The following is a 20,495-nucleotide window of genomic DNA, read 5'->3' as shown; positions in this document are numbered from 1 at the left end:
GCCTCACTCCACTGCCAGGGCTCAATACATCATAAACAACAGCAGCAACAGCTGCGAGAGGAATCCAAGGACAAATTGGTTGGAATAAAGCAAAACAGGGCTTTACCATATGGGAGATATATCTAAGATGGGTTTATTAGATGTAGGATGATTTTTCTTGTAGCCTAAGGGCTTTCTGGAGGGAACCTGAAATCTTTTCACTATGCCCACATCATTGCCAGATGTGGATACAGTGAAATTGACCTTATCCTGTATGTGTATCTCTGTGTGTATGCATGCATATGTGTGTGTGTGAAAGTGGCAAATTCTGGTTCATATATTGAGTTTCAATTAATCTTACACTCACTTTCTTATGCAAAAATTTCTTCATGAACCTTATAAATATGCAGTAGAACTCTGCCCCCCCACCTTCCCTATGTGAATAAATTCATGTTCACCAACATGTAAAACCAATGGCAGTAAAATAATGATAAAACATGGTTATTTTATAAGGGACCTGGTTGGTCTTGTATTCTGATAGTAGGATGTAATGGAGTCCTCTACAAAACTTTAAACGTTTATAATGATTATTGACGTCATTAATCAGAATTTGCCATGTGAACAACTCAGGGATCTGTTGTATTAAGCTGTCATGTGGTTGCAATCATACCTTTTAACTGCCATCAGAGGTAACTGTCAGCAACACCATATCTTCCCTCCAGTCTATTACAGCTTCAGTTCCCCAGGGCTCCATCCTGAGTCCAGGGCGATTTGTATGGTACACTAATGACCTGCTGATTCTCTGCACAAAAGCGAAATCATACGCTGTTCAGGCAACACAGTGATTCCACACAAAAGCAAAGGGCTGTCTGGTGTCAAAATAATACCATACTCTTACTTTGATAAAGGTTTTTAAAACTGACTACAAGGTACTATTTGGTGGTAAAGTGTGTAGCAGAAATAATGTTTATTTAAATAACTAACAAATTGGCAGCAGGTTAATTTCAGGAGTGTGTGTGTATGTGTGAAAAGGATGCTATTTAGATAGCTATTTCTGTTCTGATATTTGGTTTTAATTTTGAAAGATACAGAAACTATTCAGATATTTCAGTTGGGTATTTATTTGTGTTGGTGATTATTAACATACATTTTAAATAACATGTCAAATTAAGGTTTTCTTAATAAGTTTTGAAAACATGTAATGAGCACGATACTGATCTATCTACCTGTTTTTCCAATGATTTATCTCTATGGTATGTCTTAATAAGCAGGTTTGAGGCTGTAGGGGTCAGGATAAGCCATGTCACTGCTCTATGTGTGTGTGCCTGCCTCATAGTGTCTCCCTTCTGAACCTAAAGTCACAGGAGGGACCTGAGCTGGCACTGGAAAACCATCCCAAATCCTACCCTGACCCTCTTTTGTCCTGCTCCCATACTCCTCTGGCTCTGCAGTGTGTGTATGTCTCTGTGTGTGTCTATCTGTGTATGTATCTGTGTGTTTGTGTGTGTCTCTGTGTGTGTGTGTGTATCTCTGTGTGTGTTTATATTGAATGGGTTGATTTTTCCCTAGAGTATTTGTTGCTGAGTCATTTATCTGTTTAATGATAGAGAATAATTCCTGCTGAGACTCTGACCCAGATCCCAAAGCTTTATTCCAAGACTTGGCTTGTTTGCTTGTTCATTTGTCTATTTTTTCATTCATTCAGTTGATTATTTAAACTTGTTTTTATATACCAGCCACTATGCTGGGCACTGGGATGATAATGATGAAGAAGATTCAGTCTCAAATCTCAAGCCCCTTGTAGTCTTGTTGGAGCCAGTGATCAGTCAACTGGCAGTTACCCAATGCTTAACGGACTGTCAAGGATCCCTTGTCAACTCAATTCTAAAAAGGTTTAAAGAGAATGCGAATTGTAACACATTAGAAAATGAAGGTTACCCCACTAGACTGCAAGCTTGTTTAGGGCAAGAACTGAGTCACATCCCTAGAAATTATTCATAGCTCTGAGCACAGGAAGTGCATAGAGTATATGTTCTGTTAAATGTTGATTTTCTTTTTTTTTCGGAGACAGAGTCTTGCTGTGTCACCCAGGCCGGAGTGCAGTGGCATGATCTCGGCTCACTGCAACCTCTGCCTCCCGGGTTAAAGTGATTCTCATGCCTCAGCCTTCCAAGTAGCTGGGATTACAGGTGTGCATCACCATGCCCAGCTAATTTTTGTATTTTTAGTAGATACAAGGTTTTGCTATGTTGGCAAGGCTGGTCTCGAACTCCTGGCTTCAAGTTATCTGCCCACCTTGGCCTCCCAAAGTGCTGGGATTACAGGTGTGAGCCAGGGGAGGCCCAACCTAAATGTTGTTAAATTTTTCAAGATGCCTAAGAAAAGAATCTTCAGCTATAAACAGTAAATTGCAGATGTTAAAAGTAGAGGCTTTGGTGTTAGTTGTGGCCTTGGCCTCTACCCATAGTTTAACTTAGTAACCAGTGACAGCCCCATCCCATCCAATTTATTAATCCATTTCAAAAGATATGTGTTTAACACCTATGATATGTCAGGGCACTACTAGGTGCGTGTAAATGTGAACAAGATAGAAACAGGATCTTTCCTCATGTAGTTCCCAGTTAGAGGGTGTGGGGACCTCAGAACTGGCAGAGAGGATTTCAATAAAGTGTATTAAATTTTATGAGAGAAGAGAAGCTGTTGCATTGACTGCCTGAGGGGAGAGTTTAGGAGGTCAGGAAGAAGAGTGCTTCAGGCAAAAGAGACAAAGTGTGCAAAGACCTGGAAGTGAGAATGTGCAGGGTGCATTCCGGGGACTTTAATATATTAAGAGTCATTGCGTTGTCACCTGAAATGAGAGGAGCTTGCAATAAGGCTGGGAAGGTGAGTAGGGACAGTTCCTGAAGGGCCTTGTAGGGAATGCTAAGTGGTTTGGACTCCCTCTTAAGATCAAAAGGAATTTATTGACTGGATTTGAGCAGGGCAGCACCATGATAAAATTTGCATTTTAGAAAGATTACTTGAGTTACATAGTGAAAGGAGAATTGTAAAGGGTGAAATATCAGTTAGGAAGGCTTTTGCTGTAATCCGATTGGAAGGTCCATAGTCCAACAGTGTGGTATAGTGGAAAAATGCGTAAGTTTGAGAATCCAACAAACCTTGACTCTAAAACTTACTATCTAAGTGACTTTTAGCAAATAATCAATTTCAAATAGCCTCTACATTTTTTTTTTTCCTGCAAAACGGGGTAACTTTGCCTATCTAATGTGAGGCTTAAATGGAATACTGTATGTAAGATACCAAACATAACATGACATACTTCTAAACGACAGCCCTTTCCCATTGTTGTCAATGGATGTTACCTCCTCCTACCTCCTTGTATTTTTTCCCTTTTAATGTACACCTTGATGCTTTTCAATAGGATATTTTGTTACTGTTATTGTTGGTCCTCTATCTCTGCACCGGGTGTGTGGTAGAGGCTTTTCCTTTTTGCTTCTGCCTTCTTGACTACTGCAGCTCTCCCAGAATGCTCCGAGCTGTCACAAGGTTACTTCTGGAAAAGTCCATTCTGTTGAATGCTTTATTCCGATTTGGATGATGTTACAAGCAATGAAAACCAAGCCTGGTGAGGGCTAAAATCCTTGCTCCCTTCCCTTCAGGGTCTTGCTGGTAACTGCTTTCTCCTCCTCATGCCCTCGGAATGCAGCTTTGGTGTTATCTTTGGCACTCCTCAGGGCTGCTTCTCAAGCACTTGTGGAGAGAGAACTTTGTATATTTTACAGATTAGACCTTATTTTCACTCTGAGAATATTCCAGAATCCTGTCATATTTTTCTTTCTGACATCTCTAAGACTCATCTTTTCCTGTGAGTTTCCAATCACTAAAATCCTTTCCCATATTTTGGTCTTCTTTTTCTTCTACCCCTCATAAATGCCTCCATTGTGGTCTCTATTCTTGAGTTCAGTCTCTGTTAAAGCAATCTTCTTGGTGCCTTCATTACAACATCTTTTTAAAATGCCTTCACTGGTTTCTTTCCTCTGCATTAAATATGGACATTAGGGACCTTCACTGTTCTTCACTGGTTGATTGTTTTTTTCCCTGCTGGCTTTCCATATTTCTTCTTAATTTCTTAATACCTGAACTCTTTTATGTTTTCTTTATTTCCCTCATTCACTTTTGTTTTCCTAGGCAGTTTTAGATCTGTCTCTTCGCCAGCCAAGAACATTTTCTTTCCCTTTCATATGCCAAACCCAGCCTCTAACAAGTTGTATCCTGTAACCCTTCTGTATTTCTCTCATAGTGTTCTTCCTCACATTTGCTAATGTCTCCCTCTTCCTTATGATAGTCTTTAAAAAAAAAAAAATTAAGGGACTACCAGTATATCTATCTGATAGAGTATATGCGTGCCCCCTTTTGATATAGTCATATCTATCATCTCTCAGGGAAGATCTTTGCTATTAGTTGTTGACTTGAGTACATGCTCTTGCCTCCATTGGTACTACCTTAGTTTGGGGCTGACAATTAGTTACCTCCCAGTTGGTCTCACTGCCTTTGTTATCTTTCCTGGTTATTCTACCTTCACATGGTCGTCAGAGATGTCTGTGATCTGGTCCCTTTCCCTTCTTAAAACAGAACAGCAAAGCTCTGGCTTTCCCTGGCCTAGAAAATAAAGTTCCACTTCCTTAGGTGTGCATCAAGTCTTCAGACCCTGGCTCCTCCTTACTGTTCCTGACTCACCCTGTTACTTTTCACCCCAAATTCTAAATCCCAGTCACATAGAACTGCCTTTGAGGAGGCAATTTACTATGTGTTGAAGTCAACTGTTCTGCTATAGACCAATATAGTCTGCAGAATTCTTTACTATCTTTTAAAAGCGAAAAAGATTTTCTGTAAAGATATGTTTTTCTGGCTTTATCTCAGAAAATATAGCAACACTGTACTGCACACCCACCCAGCGGTGGAGGTTTAGAGTGGAATGGGGAAGTCCTGTTGGGTGAAGCGGCTCTCTCTCCAATTTGCCATAATTTCTGCACTCCTGTTTGCATCCTCAACATTGAGGCAAAGCATCATTTGCCATTTATCACTGATCTCGTGCTTTGTTTTATCCCCTAGTATTAGGAGAAAATTTACCACATGTCTATAGATGAATCAAAGATGAGTCAATACTGCTTTGTATTTCAAGGTGTGCTATATGGGGCCCACTTGACACTATCATTGTCCTGCTCCTGCAGACATCTGAGTTGGATCTCTGACCGAGCAGCTTAGCACTAAGGGTCTGTGTTTAAGTTCTGGCTCCACCACTTACTAGCTGTGTGGTTTGGGGCAATTTACTTAAACATTCTCTGCCTAAGTTTTCACATCTATAAATCGAGAACGATTTATGGAAAGTGCTCAATACATCTCAGCTACATTATTGCCACCATTATGATTATTCTACTTTCTGCAAATCTAATGATAAGAATGACAGATCTTTGAGGGACATGGTTTGGGGCAAGGTTTGGGGCAGGGGTCTTTTGGTGCCTATTAAGCCACATATCCCTAGCTATCAGTTTTGCCACTTAATAGCTGTGGACTGGTCAAGTTATTTAATTTCACTATGGCTTGGTGTTGTCATATTTAAAATGTTAGTGATAACAGTATAATCATAACAATATCTACATCTTTGGCAGTGATGTCTCATCTGAGATAACCATGTACTGAGCCAGCCATGTACTGTGTGTAATGGATGTCTATCTGCCACATAATAAGTACAAGTGAATGGTAGTTATTATTGTCATTGACTGCCCTGCCTCTTGCCCAGGGGTCATCACCCAGTAGTTGTGAGGACCCAGGGAGCCAGGTCAGCCACCTGTATGTTTTATGTGTTACTTATGCATGGGCTTTTCAAAAATTGAGACATAATTCATATACCATAAAATTCACCGTCTTATAGTGTACAATCCAGTGGTTTTCAGTACAGTCAGAAAGTTGTGCAGTCATTACCGCTAATTCCAGAATGTCTTCATCACCTCCAAAAGGAAGCTCCACACCTATTAGCAGTCATTCCCCATTCCACTTTCCCCCAATCCTCCACAACCATTAATCTATTTTCTATCTCTATGGATTTGCCTGTTCTAGACATTCCATATAAATGGTTTAAATGGAATCATATGATACATGGCTGGACATGGGCTTTTTTTCCCCTGTGTGTTTTCCTGAGGAGTAAAGCTGCACCCTTTCCCAGAAAACAGATTTCTATTGGGATCATGAAGGAGGCCCTAAGTAGGAAGTTTCAAGTAGGAAGACAGCATAGGCCATGACTGAGCTGAGAGGAACAAAACCAAACAGACTTAGATTCTAGGGGCCAATGTGAGTAGGTTAAGCATTTAGAGGAGCAGGCCGGGCGCGGTGGCTCAAGCCTGTAATCCCAGCACTTTGGGAGGCAGTGGTGGATCCTGGGTCAGAGATCGAGACTATCCTGGCTAACATGGGTGAAACCCGTCTCTACTAAAAACTCCTAAAAAACTAACCCGGGTCTTGATGCTTGGTAGCCTGTAGTCCCAGCTACTTGGGAGGCTGAGGCGGGAGAATGCGTGAACCGAGGCGGAGCTTGCAGTGAGCGAGATGGCGCCACTGCACTCCAGCCTGGGAGACACAGTGAGACTCCGTCTCAAAAAAAAAAAAAAAAAAAAAAAAAAAAGAATTTAGAGGAGCAGCAAACCATTAATATAAAGAAGCAACCAAGCTAGATTCCCTCAAATTCTTTGCAGCCTGACCCTTAACATATTCTGAGAATCTCAAATATCCACCTGTGGACTGCCTGCCTTAGATTTACCTCACAGCTGGCAAAAAAGACACATTCTGGACTCTTCCTCAGGCTTACTGAATGAGAATCCCAGGGTGGAGGTTGAGGAACCAGGAAAGATGGTTCTGCCAGGAAGTGGATTTAGAGATTGTTGAGTTACATTGGGCAAGCTTATATGACATGGATATGGATCTGTGTTGTGTTTCATCCTCAACAACACTGCTCTGTAATGTGGGTGTTCTTTTTAAGTGTATGTGTCTGATCTTTTTGGTAGAGTTTTTACAACTAGGGCTTACTTTTCTTTGCCCATCTTAGCCCCCCTGCACAGTCTTATACAAAGTAGGGGCTCAGCACATATTGGGAGATTGGTTACATAGGAGGCTTGAAGGCATCACTTGGATATTGCCAGACCCAAAGCCACTAAGGTCAACAGGTCTAAGAGGAGACCTTTCTGGCCCATTCTAAGCATTCTTTGTTTGAGATTTCAAGGCTGGTGTTTGTTTTCAGGGCTCTGACTTGTGACCCAGTGGTCAGGAGCCCTTTGATGTTTGGGTTCCAGAGGATGTCCCCAGAGCAGTCCCTCTCAGCCCTCTGTGCGGTGCTGGTAGGTAGGGGGGTGGTTTCTATATCTGGAAGATCCCATGGAGCTTGTTAACATGTAGATACCTGTGCCTCACCCCAGACCCACTGAATCAAATTGTTGTCTAGGGAGAGGAAATTGCTACCCAGATACTACCCAAATACTACTCTAGAGTTTGAGGGGTATGATCTTCTGCCTGTGTCTGGAGCACAGTGTGTTATGCTCATGGGGATTTACCTGGATAGAGCTAGGGACTGGGTCTTGGGAGACCTGGGCTCAGTACTGGCCCTACCCTTTGGTTAGTCTCTATGGGACACTGTGCAAGCCACTCATCTTTCACTTTGCTTCTTTGTAGAGTGAAGGATTTGGACTAGGGGAGACACCAGCAATGCAGACATGATCACTGATATCTGTAGGAGGATTCTCTATGAATCCGGGTGTCGGTTCTAAAGGACCCAGCCCTTCTGTGTGCTTTGAGGACAGAATTGTCTTCTAAGACTGGGGTTAGCAGCTGTTCAGTATCATCGGAGGCCAAGTTGCCTAAGCCCACTGTTCGGAGGTTTGATGGTTGGCGTGGGATGGTGGTGACATTAAACAAGAAGCATGGAAAGGCCCTGCTCTTTCCTTTTTCACTTGTCCCTTCCTTCTCTCTCTATCTTTTTCACATTCCAGTAATTAACAGTTTTATGTACACAAGCTCCATTTATAAACTGCAGATACCTCATGGGAGTGTGAAAGTCACCAATTGTTATTTTTTTCTTTCTTTCTTTCTTTCTTTCTTTTGTACTGTCTTATGGTGCTGATAAAGTCAAATTAACCAGTTGTTCATACCCTAGTATCAAATACTCAATTCTAGCCATTGGAAGACTTTCTATTTAACTGCTTTCTGTTGCATTAAAGAAATTAGAGTGGGTGGATAAAGGCACATGGATGCTGGGCTCCTGGTTCCTGAGGAAGGGGACAGAGGGACCCACCTATGTGGGGATGGCAGTCAAAGACAGCCATTGATTTGGTGGTTTTGCTAGTACTCTGATAATGGTGCTATCGCCATCATTTTTGATGTTTTTGGTAGAAATTCGCTAAAGTAGTGATGCTTCATTTAGACCATCTTTGGGTGAGATTATTATCATCCTATCTTATTTTGTTAAAGACTCTGGGTATCAATCATATTGATTGCCCAGGAACTGGCTAAGGCTTTGGTTACTATACTTCTAATTTTTCATGGGAGCTTAAATCTCAGTTTGTCCCCAGATATTGTTATTTATTGAACTCTCACTTAGGTTGCATAATTGCTGTTCCATTCAGGTCAGTGCTGTGCAATATCGTAGGGGAAGAAGCATCTTCTTTGCTCTTGATTCTCTGTGCTCTCTCTCCTTTTCCCCTAGTCCATGTATTCTACATGCTTTATGCATGCAGATTTACTCGCATTTACTTGTATTTAGTTGCAATTATAGTTTTTCCTTTTTCTTTGGTACAACAAAATTAATGAAGGAACAGAGAATCCTTAGGCATAATTTGTGTGTTCCTGTAGTCTCTGCCCCATTGTCTGGAAAACCACAGACTTCATATAGGTGCCAATGAATCCGTCATCAGGCTTTGGGTAAAGCATGCATTTACCGAGATTCTTACTTGAGCAGTGGTTTAGCTTTTTAATCTTTTGTTTATAATTTTACAGTTGCTGAGACAAAGGAAAACCCACTCCCTTGGAGGAGCATGACCTTTTCCTGTATTGCTTCCCACTGCTGTTGTTGAGCTCCTTGGACCCTGACTCCTGGACACCATCATCAAGAAGACTTTATGGATGGGCTATCCACCCACTGAGAGAAGAGGAGCATCAGCTACAGTTTCTCTCTAGATTGCCTTCTTCATTTTGAGTAATGACTGTCAGCAGGGTCAGATTAAAGACAAAACAACTGGACAATTGCTTGGAGGACTAAACTATAAGGGCACTAACATATCAATAGTATGCTAACACATCCATGGAAAATATATTTACCAGCCCTTCTCTCAGGGAGGAGTCTGTGTGGGGTTGGAAGGAATAGTCTGTTAAATTCCTTAGGGGTAGAAAGTAGGGCATAATCAGAATGTAGAGGAGCATGCTGTTTGACTTCAGGGTTTCTGTTTTTCTTACTAGGATATATAAAACAAGGACTCTAGCTAGATTGTTTATGACCACAGAGGGTAGGCTGAGTGCTCCCATGATCTTCCTGCTTGATTTTTGCCCCTACAGACCTCAGTCTTTCCTCTAATAAAGATTGAACAAGTAGTGGTCTGAGGGAGACACCAATTCATTACCCTACATGTCTCTTCTTTGCACTCTAGGGCTTTGATAATAAAGACACTGGCAGACTATCTATCTTCCATTTCTATAATGTGAGCCCTTAGGGAGTCTTCGTTCACTTGCGGGTGACAGTCATTGCTCACAGAGTAGTTTAAGTCAAATGGAACTTGAACTCTTTGCCTATGGGCCTGGTGGTCAGACTCTGTGTTGAGTTCATTAGATTATTGGGAACACAAGGTAGAGCTGGGCCCTTCAAAAATATTTGGCTAAAGGATGACATTGCTGGTTATTTGTAGATAAAGCCATCATGGAACATGCTTGGAATTATGAAATATGGAACTGGTGGTCATGTTTAATAATACAACTAATAGTTAAGTAACTACTGGATACTCTACTAAGTAGAGACTTAGAAGCAAGACAGACATGGTTCCTGCCCCCATGGAGCTTACACTGTAGCTTTCCCTTAGGTATGAAGAACAGTGGCTACAACTAATAAATGGTCATAAAGATATCATTGAGCCAGTGTTCCAGTTATTAGAATAATTCCTATTTCCTTAATCATGCCTATTGATCATGTTCTATAAGCCTGCATTCTATAAATGGCCTGTAAGCATGAGCTGTTTCCACCCAGCAAGTTGTACAAAGTTCTGTGGTACCAGGCAAAGGGCTTAAGGTTAGCAGGGTCTCTGGGGAAGGACATATGAAGTGACTTGGGTCAGGAAACAGGAAGGGATAGGTTTCAAGAACAGCTATCGCTTCTGTTCTATATAGAAAACTGCAGGATGAAAAATGCTGGGCCCCAGCATTTTTGAGACCTGGGTGTTAGTTTGTGTTCTAATACTAACAAGCTATGTGACTGTGGGTAAGTCATTTCACATTCCACTTGGATGCCTCTTGAGTGACTCCAGGCCTCTCCAGCTCTAAAACATTAAGATCAGGCCCTATGCTACAGCTGGCCTTATGTAATTCTCCTGTTTCTACACTGTTAGGTCAAATCAATCTTCAATAGTTACTTGATTGTTGTTACTTTTTTCTGAAGCGGGTGTTTTACCAATGTTTCAGGATACAGTGAGTCTGCTTCTTCCCTTTGGAGTTAGGAAGGTTGTAGCAATATACACTGTAGAGCTTATGGAAGCTTTATTCCTTCCTTTTTTCCCCCTTACCTTTCTCCCGCTCCTTCCCTTCCTCAGACATTTCTATTGAGCATATACCATTGCCATGTACCAGGTGTGTGCTAGGTTTGGAGATACAAGGTAAACCTGAGAGTTTCCCAGACTCCAGGAGACAAAACCCTTATTTCTTTCATCTGCTGGCTTTCTCTTTGGAAAGAATCAACGATGTCCCAGGGGAGTGTGCCCATGTCCCAGGGTAACCAACTACAGACAGATGCCCCATTCTACTCAAGCAACTTTTAGAGTGTCTTGAGATACACATCAGTTAATTATTCGGGGCCGGGCATGATGCTGTACACCTGTAGTCACAGCACTTTGGGTGGCTGAGGCAGCAGATTGCTTGAGCTCAGGAATTCAAGACTAGACTAGAGAACATGGCAAAACCCCAGCTCTACAAAAACATACAAAAATTAGCTGCGTGTGGTGGCCCCTGACTGTAGTACAAGCTACTCAGGAGATTGAGGTGGGAGAATTGCTTGAGCCTGTGAGGTCGAGACTGCAGTGAGCTGAGATCATGCCATTGCACTCCAGCCTGGGTGACATAGGGAGACCCTGTCTTAAAAAAAAAAAAAGAAAGAAAAAAAGATAATCATTCAGTCCTAGTGTCATTGTGAAAAGATCTGTCTTCAGATATAAGGAAGAAACAATCTTTTATTTCTTAGGATAAATTGTAGAAGGACCTCCAGACAGTGAAGGCCACTGACTACTTTATACTCTGTAACCCATCCCTTCCCTGGTAGGAAGGACTACTTTCTAAACTTACAAAGTACCTCTCAGCAAATAGACATTTTTATGTATACTGTGATTCTTACATCCCTATGGGTGGTGACTTCTTTAAAAAGGAAAGGAAAAAGCCTAATCAGACAAAAAGATGTTGCTATTAATTCTTACCCTATTGTGAATCCTATATAAGCAAATTTGTATCTATGTTTTTTCCAACATTAGCAGATCTATTTGATGTATATCTCTGAGTGTAGAAAATATTTTATGGAAAAATCAATCTATGGAATTTCAAATTCGGAATTGCTGATACACACTATTTGGTTTCAGAATTTTATCCTAGGACATAGTATTAGGGATTTCAATTTCTGGCTTAAATGGTAGAATTAATTACTCTTAACTCTTAATTTTACTTCTGAGTTGAGGTCAAGGAACAGGCAGACACCTCCAGTTAACGTCTATACCTCTCCATGGCCAAGAACTTTAATTTTCTCGTTTTCAGTTTTGTAGATGTACATCGTTACTAAATGGATTGATTAGTATTTTATCTCCTCTCCTTGTCCTTACTTTCCCTCTGGTAAATATGTTATAAACAGTGTAAGGCTCATAAGATAGAATAGCTGGTGGGACTTAGAAGAGAAACATAATTCACATAAATGGAAATAACTCAAATAACTGGAACTTAGAAGAGAAACTGGACTAAGAAGAGAAACATAACTCACATGAATGGAAAATTGGCCCTGGAATAATTGACAACATATTCAAGTATTTTTGTTCAGTGTCACTCTCATTAAGAAGAAGAGAATCAGTAAATCTATGTGACTCTAAACATTTTAATGAAAAGGACTATTCTGTCAATCATCTCACATTTTAAAATATCTGAATATTGGCCATTGTAAAGACAAAACATACAGATGATGGACTTGTCTTTCTACCTCTCATTTGCATGGTTTGGAGCATTGTACCTCCAGCCATTGACTCTAAGGCAATTTATATTTGCTTCCTCTTCCCTCTTGAGAGAAAACAAAAATCTTATTTTTCCAAGCAATTAAAACTCTTCTGCTTCAGCTAGGATGAAAGAATTAGGAGTTATGTCTCCTTGTATCTAATTGCATGTTTCATCTTTCTTGTTTTAATGATTGACAGAAAACTAATAAACTGAGACATCTTTGAATCAAGGTTGAATGTACTCTCTTGGTGGCCCCATTGCTAATTTGTTTGACTATTTTGCAGGATTTCTTACACTGTAATGGAAAGGTTTATTAAATATGAGGGGTGCAAAGCTTTCTGAATACTAATGAACTTATTTGCCAAAATTTAAATGTTCTTCTTGTCAGTGAATGTCTGTCTCTCTTAACAGGATCCAAATTGAATAATGAAGAAAATTAGACTCTATTGTACCCTCAGGAGAAATCATGGTGAATCGTAATAGAATACAGAGGGGGAAAGGGGTCACATTATAGAAAAAAAGAGTAGATAATTTGGATTATTAAAAAAGGGATTAACTCAGGAAAACTATTCTTTTCAAAGAAATGTACTAATCATCATTCAGTGAGCAGGATTTCCCACTGCACAAGCATCTATACCTTTGGCCAGTGTAGAATGAGAGTAAGGTCATAATCATATGGAGATGCATGCTAGGTTTCAGCGGTTACAATTTACTAACCTCATTCCCATATGAGACTTTTATATGCCGTGATGGAATGGGAAAATCAATAAGCTTGGAAAAGGAACACTCTTCTTCAGGGAAGTTCAATGGGAGATAGGTTGAGTTGGGGAAATTGTCCCAGTTCTTCCCTTAAGCATGAAATGAGGCTGTCCCTTTGTATATTTGCTTCCATTGCCTTGGTGTTATCACTGATAAAGTCAGTGATCATGATGCCTTTGCCTTGGCAGCACCTGGGGGCACTGAAGGAGCCAGGTAGCTGTACTCGTGGCCAGGAAGGCAGGCTGCCAGAACTTCAGCAGCCACACAAGTGGCCAAACATGGTCAGGAACGAAAGTAGTGTGTGTATGGAGTGAAATGAAGTGATGAGGGGAAAGTGAAGGATGATACAAAGGTGGGGTTGTCCAAAGATGGGAGTTCATCCCTGTCCTGCACTTGAAATAGGAAGGCATGGGCTGGAAGAGGATTAGGTGAGGAAGGATCCCGAAGTAGAGAAAATAAAGGGAAGACTGCATGCCTTCAGTGTTTGCTAAAATTAATTTACCTGAGATTTCAGGAGGAGGAAAGAAAGATCAAGAGAAAGGGAAAACAGCCTCAAAGCCTGTGAAGGTTGAAAAACACAATATAAACAAAAAAATTTTAAAGCTAAAATTATGCTCTTCTAAGAAAAGAGGCTGGACACTAACAGAAAGCTTGGTGACAGCAGGATTTGTATTTAGTGGTTTATTTAGATCCCTAAGAGAAAAGGCTTATGTGACATAGATTCGTAAGATACAAATGTGTCTTTGGCTGACTATGATACCAGGCTTCACTCCCAAAGGAGAAAATGAGTGGTCAGCGCATCTCAGATTAACACCAACCAACTGTGCAGTATTTCATTTGAGAATGCATTTCGTTGTATTATCCATGATTAAATAAAAAGAGACCTAGTGTATTTGATTGCTTCTGTGACAAGGCTTGAGAATTACAGACCTAGGTTTCCCTCTGGGAATGATCATTGGATTTTTAAAATTAAGTAAATGGAAGGAGATTAAGATATATCTCCATCATTTCAAATCATGATCTGCACCTTTGGAAACAAAGAGGAAGCTGGAAAGTGGGAAGGTGAGGTAGGTGTGCAAGAATGGGGAAAAGGATGCTGCAAGCCAAATAAGACTGTACAATTTCTGAGAAAATTAAATGAACAATAGAGTTTGAAAGATAAGTGGATAACAAGGAATATGAGATAATAAGATATTTAAAAATAGCAAATTACTTGGGAAACTGAGGATGAATGATAGTAGATGGTTAAGGGATTTGGGACGGCAAGGAAGGGAGGAGATGACTGGGGTGGGAAAGAAAACATGATTAATGGCTGTAAAAGGGCAAGTTTGGACTCGCGATGGCGTATCTTCCCAAACTTTGGAGAATGTGCACAACTTAGTAATAAAGAAGGAAAAGATTAAAAGAGGTCATGGTTAACATGAAATTGTGAGGACAACAGAGGAAGCAATAAGCAAATGCCTCAGGAATGAAAGCATTTCTAGAGAAATGTACTAGTCTATGTTCTTCATTTATGAGCAGAATAGTTTTCATCTACTTTTTAATAAAAGGTTAATGTATAAAATGAATGCTGTTAAAGGAAAGAAAAGCTAAACATTATCAGGAAAGTTGAAGAAAAGATTGCACCTAGAACAACTGAAGTAAACCAGCAAACCTGTTTTTCAGCCTTTTCTATAAAATTTTGAAATTCATCATCTTAATGAAAGAACTGGAAATAGATTTTCCAAATAGAAATGTGGGTAATGATAAGGGAGGAAGTTTTAACAGTTAGAAATATTTTAGAATGCATTCTTTTACATTTTTCCCCATAAAAATAAGAAGAAGCTAAAAAACTTATGGGTATTGCTTTAAACACTTTGGATAAGAGGATTTATAGCAATGTAAGGTTATTGTTAGTAGTAGAAATAACAATAATTTTTTTTTTAATATTAGTATTTGGAGCAGGACTAAATACCAGTGATCATCCTTTTTGGTTTCTTGTGTTTGTGTAGAGATTCCATTCAGCCAGACAGTACCAGACCTCCTTCAGAGGGAAGCTGATAAAGTAATTTAGATGGAAAGGTTTAATGAGATAATGATGCTAAGGCCAGTTAACATCTAATAAGAACATAACCACGAGGGATGATATTGTTGCTTATTAATTATAATGATTCAGAGGAAAGAGACAAGGTGGCACTCATTTAGCAGAGAGTACTCATGAGTAAGGCTGTTTTCCCAAAGGAGAAGTGTTGCAGTTAGAGTTAGAAGTAGGCCAAGATTTAGCAGAGTTTGAAATTTATGGCCATTGGGTTATACTAGCAACCACAGAACTGAAGGCCAAGCAGGAGGTAACAGATGCCTTTCTGATGGTGGCCAGGGATGGAGTGGAGACTGCTGTGGTTGCTGGGCCATGCACGGAGGCAGACTCCAGGCTGAGTTTTGGGAGCTGTCTGCTTGCCTTAGATTCCACAGTGGTCATTCGTGGGCAGACAGGCAGGTGTCCAGAACTGGACTGGATGTGCTTCCAGTTCTGTGACCTTCCCCTCCACTCCACAGGGTCGGGTGAGTCAGACCCAAGGATAGCTATTCAGTCAGTATTGGCGCCCAGCTTTGTTGAGGGAGCCCAGAAGATCCTTTGGTCCTGTTTTTAGAGGCACAGACCTAGCTGTTATCTGTTGAATTGCATTTATGATTCCTTGGTGTTAGTCACTAACCACATTCCGCTTCCTGAATTCACTGTGGGTCTGGTCACCTCCATGTTTGCCCAGGACGGCAGAACTGTAGTAAAAATTTACTGCAGACACACTAATATCCCTATTAGTCAGGTGAGCAGGAATAGAGAATTCGAGGAAGAAACAACCATGTGAAAAAAAACATGGCGCTTTTGGAAATCTTGTGACTCCTCAAGGTAGGCATAGAAGCTTGAAATAGGACTAGCCTGGAGAAGTTAATTTGGGGCTCGGTAAGGAATATAAAAACTCTACTCCTTATTCAGCACCTTTTCCCAATATGGGTCTCTCTCTGAGTCCTGGATCCTAGGCTATTGCTGACTCATTTCTTGGGTCTTTGGATGCCACCTCTGCAATGATAGGGAGGGGTTTTCTATCCTTCTTGTGTAGTTAATTTTATTGGCTGAATGAGGATCACCTCACAGGATTTTTCTTGTCCTATATAATAATGTCACTGACCCCTGAAATAGAAAGGAAATAATATTCTCATCATTAGCTTTTTAAAGCAAGTATATTTTAGTTTATTAAATGCGTGGTTTTAGAGAGGAAAGAAGTGACAAGCGCTAGACTAGAAGATGGAAGATATAAGTCTAGTCCTGACTCATGCCTATCAGCTCTGTCACGTTGGACAAGTCTCATGCCTTTCAGAGCCTCGGTTTCTGCATTCATAAACTGAGGGGTTATTGAGGGTAAAGTTTATGATTAAAAAGCCATGTCCAGCTTTAAAATTATGTATTTATGCATATATGTTTGTACAGATCCTACATCCATTAAACTTTTATGAGAGAATTAATTGATAAACCCATATGAGAACAGATATTTCCTTAAATCTGTAGTTCAAAGTGGACAGTTAAGGTCAGAGTTATCAAGGAACCAGTGCCATAACTATTGAGTACTAACTATGTGGCAGGTTCTTCACAGATAAGGAAATGAAGATTTTTCCAAAGGTTAAATAAATAGTTCAAGATCATATAGTCAATAAGGAGTAAAGCCAATGCTCAAACCCAGGCATCCCTGAAACTGAAGCTCATGACCTTCATCACCACTGTGTGCATCTCCCCCTTTTTTAGAACCCAAATGCTTATGTCCTGTCACTTATGGCACCAGCCCCCAGAAGTTTTCTTCAGTCATAATGGTTCTCAACTGGGATGTGGGGAGGGAGCAAGACAAGGAGTAGTTTGAAAACTCTTCCCAGTTGATTCTGATACACACATGTTTCTGCCTCTAAATTCAGCTACTCTCTTTGAGACATAACTTGGCCAGAGTCATTCTAACATTATTACCTGAGAGGATCTTACTTGAGAATTTTCTGCTATGTGCAGGTTCATGTTTCTGTTTCTTCTTGCATGTCTTCAGAGCAGGTAGAGACATTGAACACAATGATTCCTCTTCCAAAAGGGTAAGTGAAGCAAAGAGAATGGAATGATTCAACATTACTCACCTACCCAGTGGTCACAGAACTGACATCTTCCATACCTAAGACTAACCGCCACAAGATATTGTCTTTCTAGCCAATTCAGTTAATAATGTATTTATATAGAAGGAAAGTTTCACTGTTGTTTTTTTGTTCTGGATTTTTCCTGGTAAATGGATCATTTTAGCGACATTAGTTTTTTTTTTTTTTTTTCTTTGAGATAGAGTCTCAGTTTATTGCCCAGGCTGGAGTGCAGTGGTGTGATCTCCGTTCACCGCAAACTTCGCCTCCTGGATTCAAGTGTTTCTGTTGCCTCAGCTTCCCAAATAGCTGGGATTACAGGTTCTTGCCACCATTCCTGGCTAATTTTCATATTTTTAGTAGAGATGGAGTTTCACCATGTTGGCCGGACTCAAACTCCTGACCTCAAGTGATCCACCTACCTCAGCCTCCCAAAGTACTAGGATTCCAGGTGTGAGCCATGGTGCCTGGCCTGATTTGGTCTTAATTCACAATTCGTTACAGTCTCAAATGATTTCTTTTGGTCTTTTTAAAAATTTCTTTTCTTTCTTCTTGTTGAATAAATTATTCATTATTGCTCAGTATAGTTGCATTGAGCTCATTGTGAAAAATTAGAAACATTCTGATACAGGACTTAATTAAATAAAGACACAATAGAGTACAGTATCATATTGCCATTTAAAAGAATGTGGCAGCTTTATCTATGGAGTGGTATCCAAGATATATAGTTAAAATTTAAAAAGCAAAGCACAGAACAATGTGTATGGTGTGCTACCATTTGTATAAATACATACATATATGTTTCTATGGATTGCCTAATTGTGGAAGGACATTTAAGGAACTGGTAATAGTGGTTGTCTCTGGGGAGAAACTGACTGACTCAGAAATTGGAAGACTGTCTCTGTTGTCCCTTTTATATAGTATATCATGTTCATGTATTGCCTATTCATTTTTTAATAAAGAAGAAAGTAGAGCTATCTTTAGTGAGATGGAAAAATACAAAAGACATATTGTTAGATATAAAAAGCAAGGTGCAGAGTAGCATAAATAGTATATGATACTATTTTTGTAATGTAATTATACATACATGTATATACACACACATACACACATCTATAAAGAGATGCACCAAATTGTTAACAGTGGTTCCCCCTAGGGAAAAAGAAAGTGTGTGTGTGTGTGTGTGTGTGTATGTGCGTGTGTGTGCACATACTTTCCTTTTTTTATCCTTTGTACTTCTATATTGTCTGATTTTGTTTTACACAAGGCACATAGTAATTTATAATAAATAATTCATACATCTCAAACCCAAAAATTTGCACTTGATTTCTGCACAGCTATCAACAAAATTCTCCAGCATTTCTGGCTAGCTTTATTTTGCTCTTTGCTATATCTCATGGATTCAGTTCAGATCTCTTCTTTGACCTTTTCTCTGAAGCTTTGTGAAGTTTCTATTCCTTTATCTTTACTCTAATGCATTCACCTTTATCAGTAGGGCCCAGCTAATGTCATGACCATGAAAATCATGGTAATACTACTGGTAGTTCCTCTCTCAACCACTTTCCTTTTTAATTAATCAAGAATAATGCAACTAAAATCCTCCTGATTCCTACTTTACACACTTCAACTTGGTTAAATAAAACTCCCTACCTATTTCAGGAAAATTTATTTGCTTTCTGGATGATTCCTATCTACAAATATGTTGTATTTCCAGTCTCAAAGAACAAAATCCAAGAGAACTTCCTCAACTCCACATCCCCTTCACGTACCACACCATTTCTCTGTTTTCCTTTACAGCTATTTCCCTTGACAACGTTGTCGTTACTTTTGTAAAGATACTTTCTCCCCTCCCATTCATCCTTAAACCTACTTCTCTCAGGCTTTCAGCCCTAACCGCTGTCCCTGAACTATCTTGTTGAGGTCACTTATGGTACTTACTTGCTAAATTCAGTGGCTAGTTTTCAGTCCCCATCTTTACCTCCCAACTCATTGGCCAATCACTTTCTTCTTGCAATACTTTTTTTTGGTCTTCTGGACACCTCTCTTTGTTGGATCTTCTTTTGCCTCACAGACTACTCCTGAGTTTCTTCTTTATCCTCTTCACCTTGAAAAGTGGGGACTACTCATGGCTCAGTTCTTGAGCCACCTGCCTTCTTTATTCAAACCCATTCTCTCGGTGAGCTCATCTAGCCTTTGGCTTTGAATACCCTCTCCATGCTGATGTCTTCCAAGTTTTTTTATGTCCACACTCCAACTTGTACCTAAACAATGGATTTGGTGTCTTCTTCTTCTGTTTTTTTTTTTTTTCTTTTGTTTTGTTTTGTTTGTTTGTTTGTTTGTTTTTTACCCTGAGATGGAGAGTTTCGCTCTTTGTTGCCCAGGCTAGAGTGCAGTGGTGTGATCTTGGCTCACTGCAACCTCTGCCTCCCGGGTACAAGCAATTCTCCTGTCTCAGCCTCCCAAGTAGCTGGGATTACAGGTGCCTGCCTCCAAGCCTGGCTAATTTTTGTATTTTTTAGTAGAGATGGGGTTTCACCATGTTGCCAGGCTGGTCTTGAACTCCTGACTTCAGGTGATCTGCCCCCCTCGGTCTCCAAAAGTGGACTTGATGTCTTGTTGACACCACTGTTTAGCTTTCTAACAGGCATCTAAACTTAACATGTCCAAAACAAGTGGATCCACCTGCTTGCACCACCCTTTTCATATCGCTAAATGGCAACTTAATTGAAGCTCTACTTTGTTCTAACAGCTTTCGCTACCTCCACCACTAAAGCCCTAGTCCAAGCCTGATTATCACTCACCTAGATTAGTGCAATAGCCTCTTATCAGCTCCCTTGCTTCCATCTTTTCGCCTAAAATCTGTTCACTGATGGCAGCCAAAGTGGTTCTTTAAAAAATACAAATCAGGGCTGGGCGCAGTTGCTCACGCCCATAATCCCAGCATTTGGGGAGGCTGAGGCAGGCAGATCATGAGGTCATGAGATTGAGACTATCTGGCTAACATGGTGAAACCCCATCTCTACTAAAAATACAAAAAAAAAAAAAAAAAAAATTAGCCAGGCGTGGTGGCGGTTTCCTGTAGTCCCAGCTACTTGGGAGGCTGAGGCAGGAGAATGGCGTGAACCCAG

The 20,495-nt window shown here is 40.3% G+C and overlaps 1 long non-coding RNA gene across 1 annotated transcript in view; it reads left to right on the top strand.

Annotated features, from left to right (window-relative positions):
- LOC108585080 overlaps window positions 1-12,798 on the top strand; it is a 48,635-nt gene extending 35,837 nt beyond the window's left edge. Inside the window, exon 4 of the long non-coding RNA XR_002521072.2 lies at window positions 9,019-12,798. This is a non-coding gene — a long non-coding RNA (uncharacterized LOC108585080). The remainder of the gene's footprint in view (window positions 1-9,018) is intronic.
- Window positions 12,799-20,495: the final 7,697 nt, after the last annotated feature.

Source organism: Papio anubis, chromosome 4 (assembly GCF_008728515.1).
Source record: "Papio anubis isolate 15944 chromosome 4, Panubis1.0, whole genome shotgun sequence".
Lineage (NCBI taxonomy): Eukaryota > Metazoa > Chordata > Mammalia > Primates > Cercopithecidae > Papio > Papio anubis.
The sequence above is the reverse complement of the archived record's forward strand: the minus strand, read 5'-3'. Positions and strand labels throughout refer to the sequence as shown.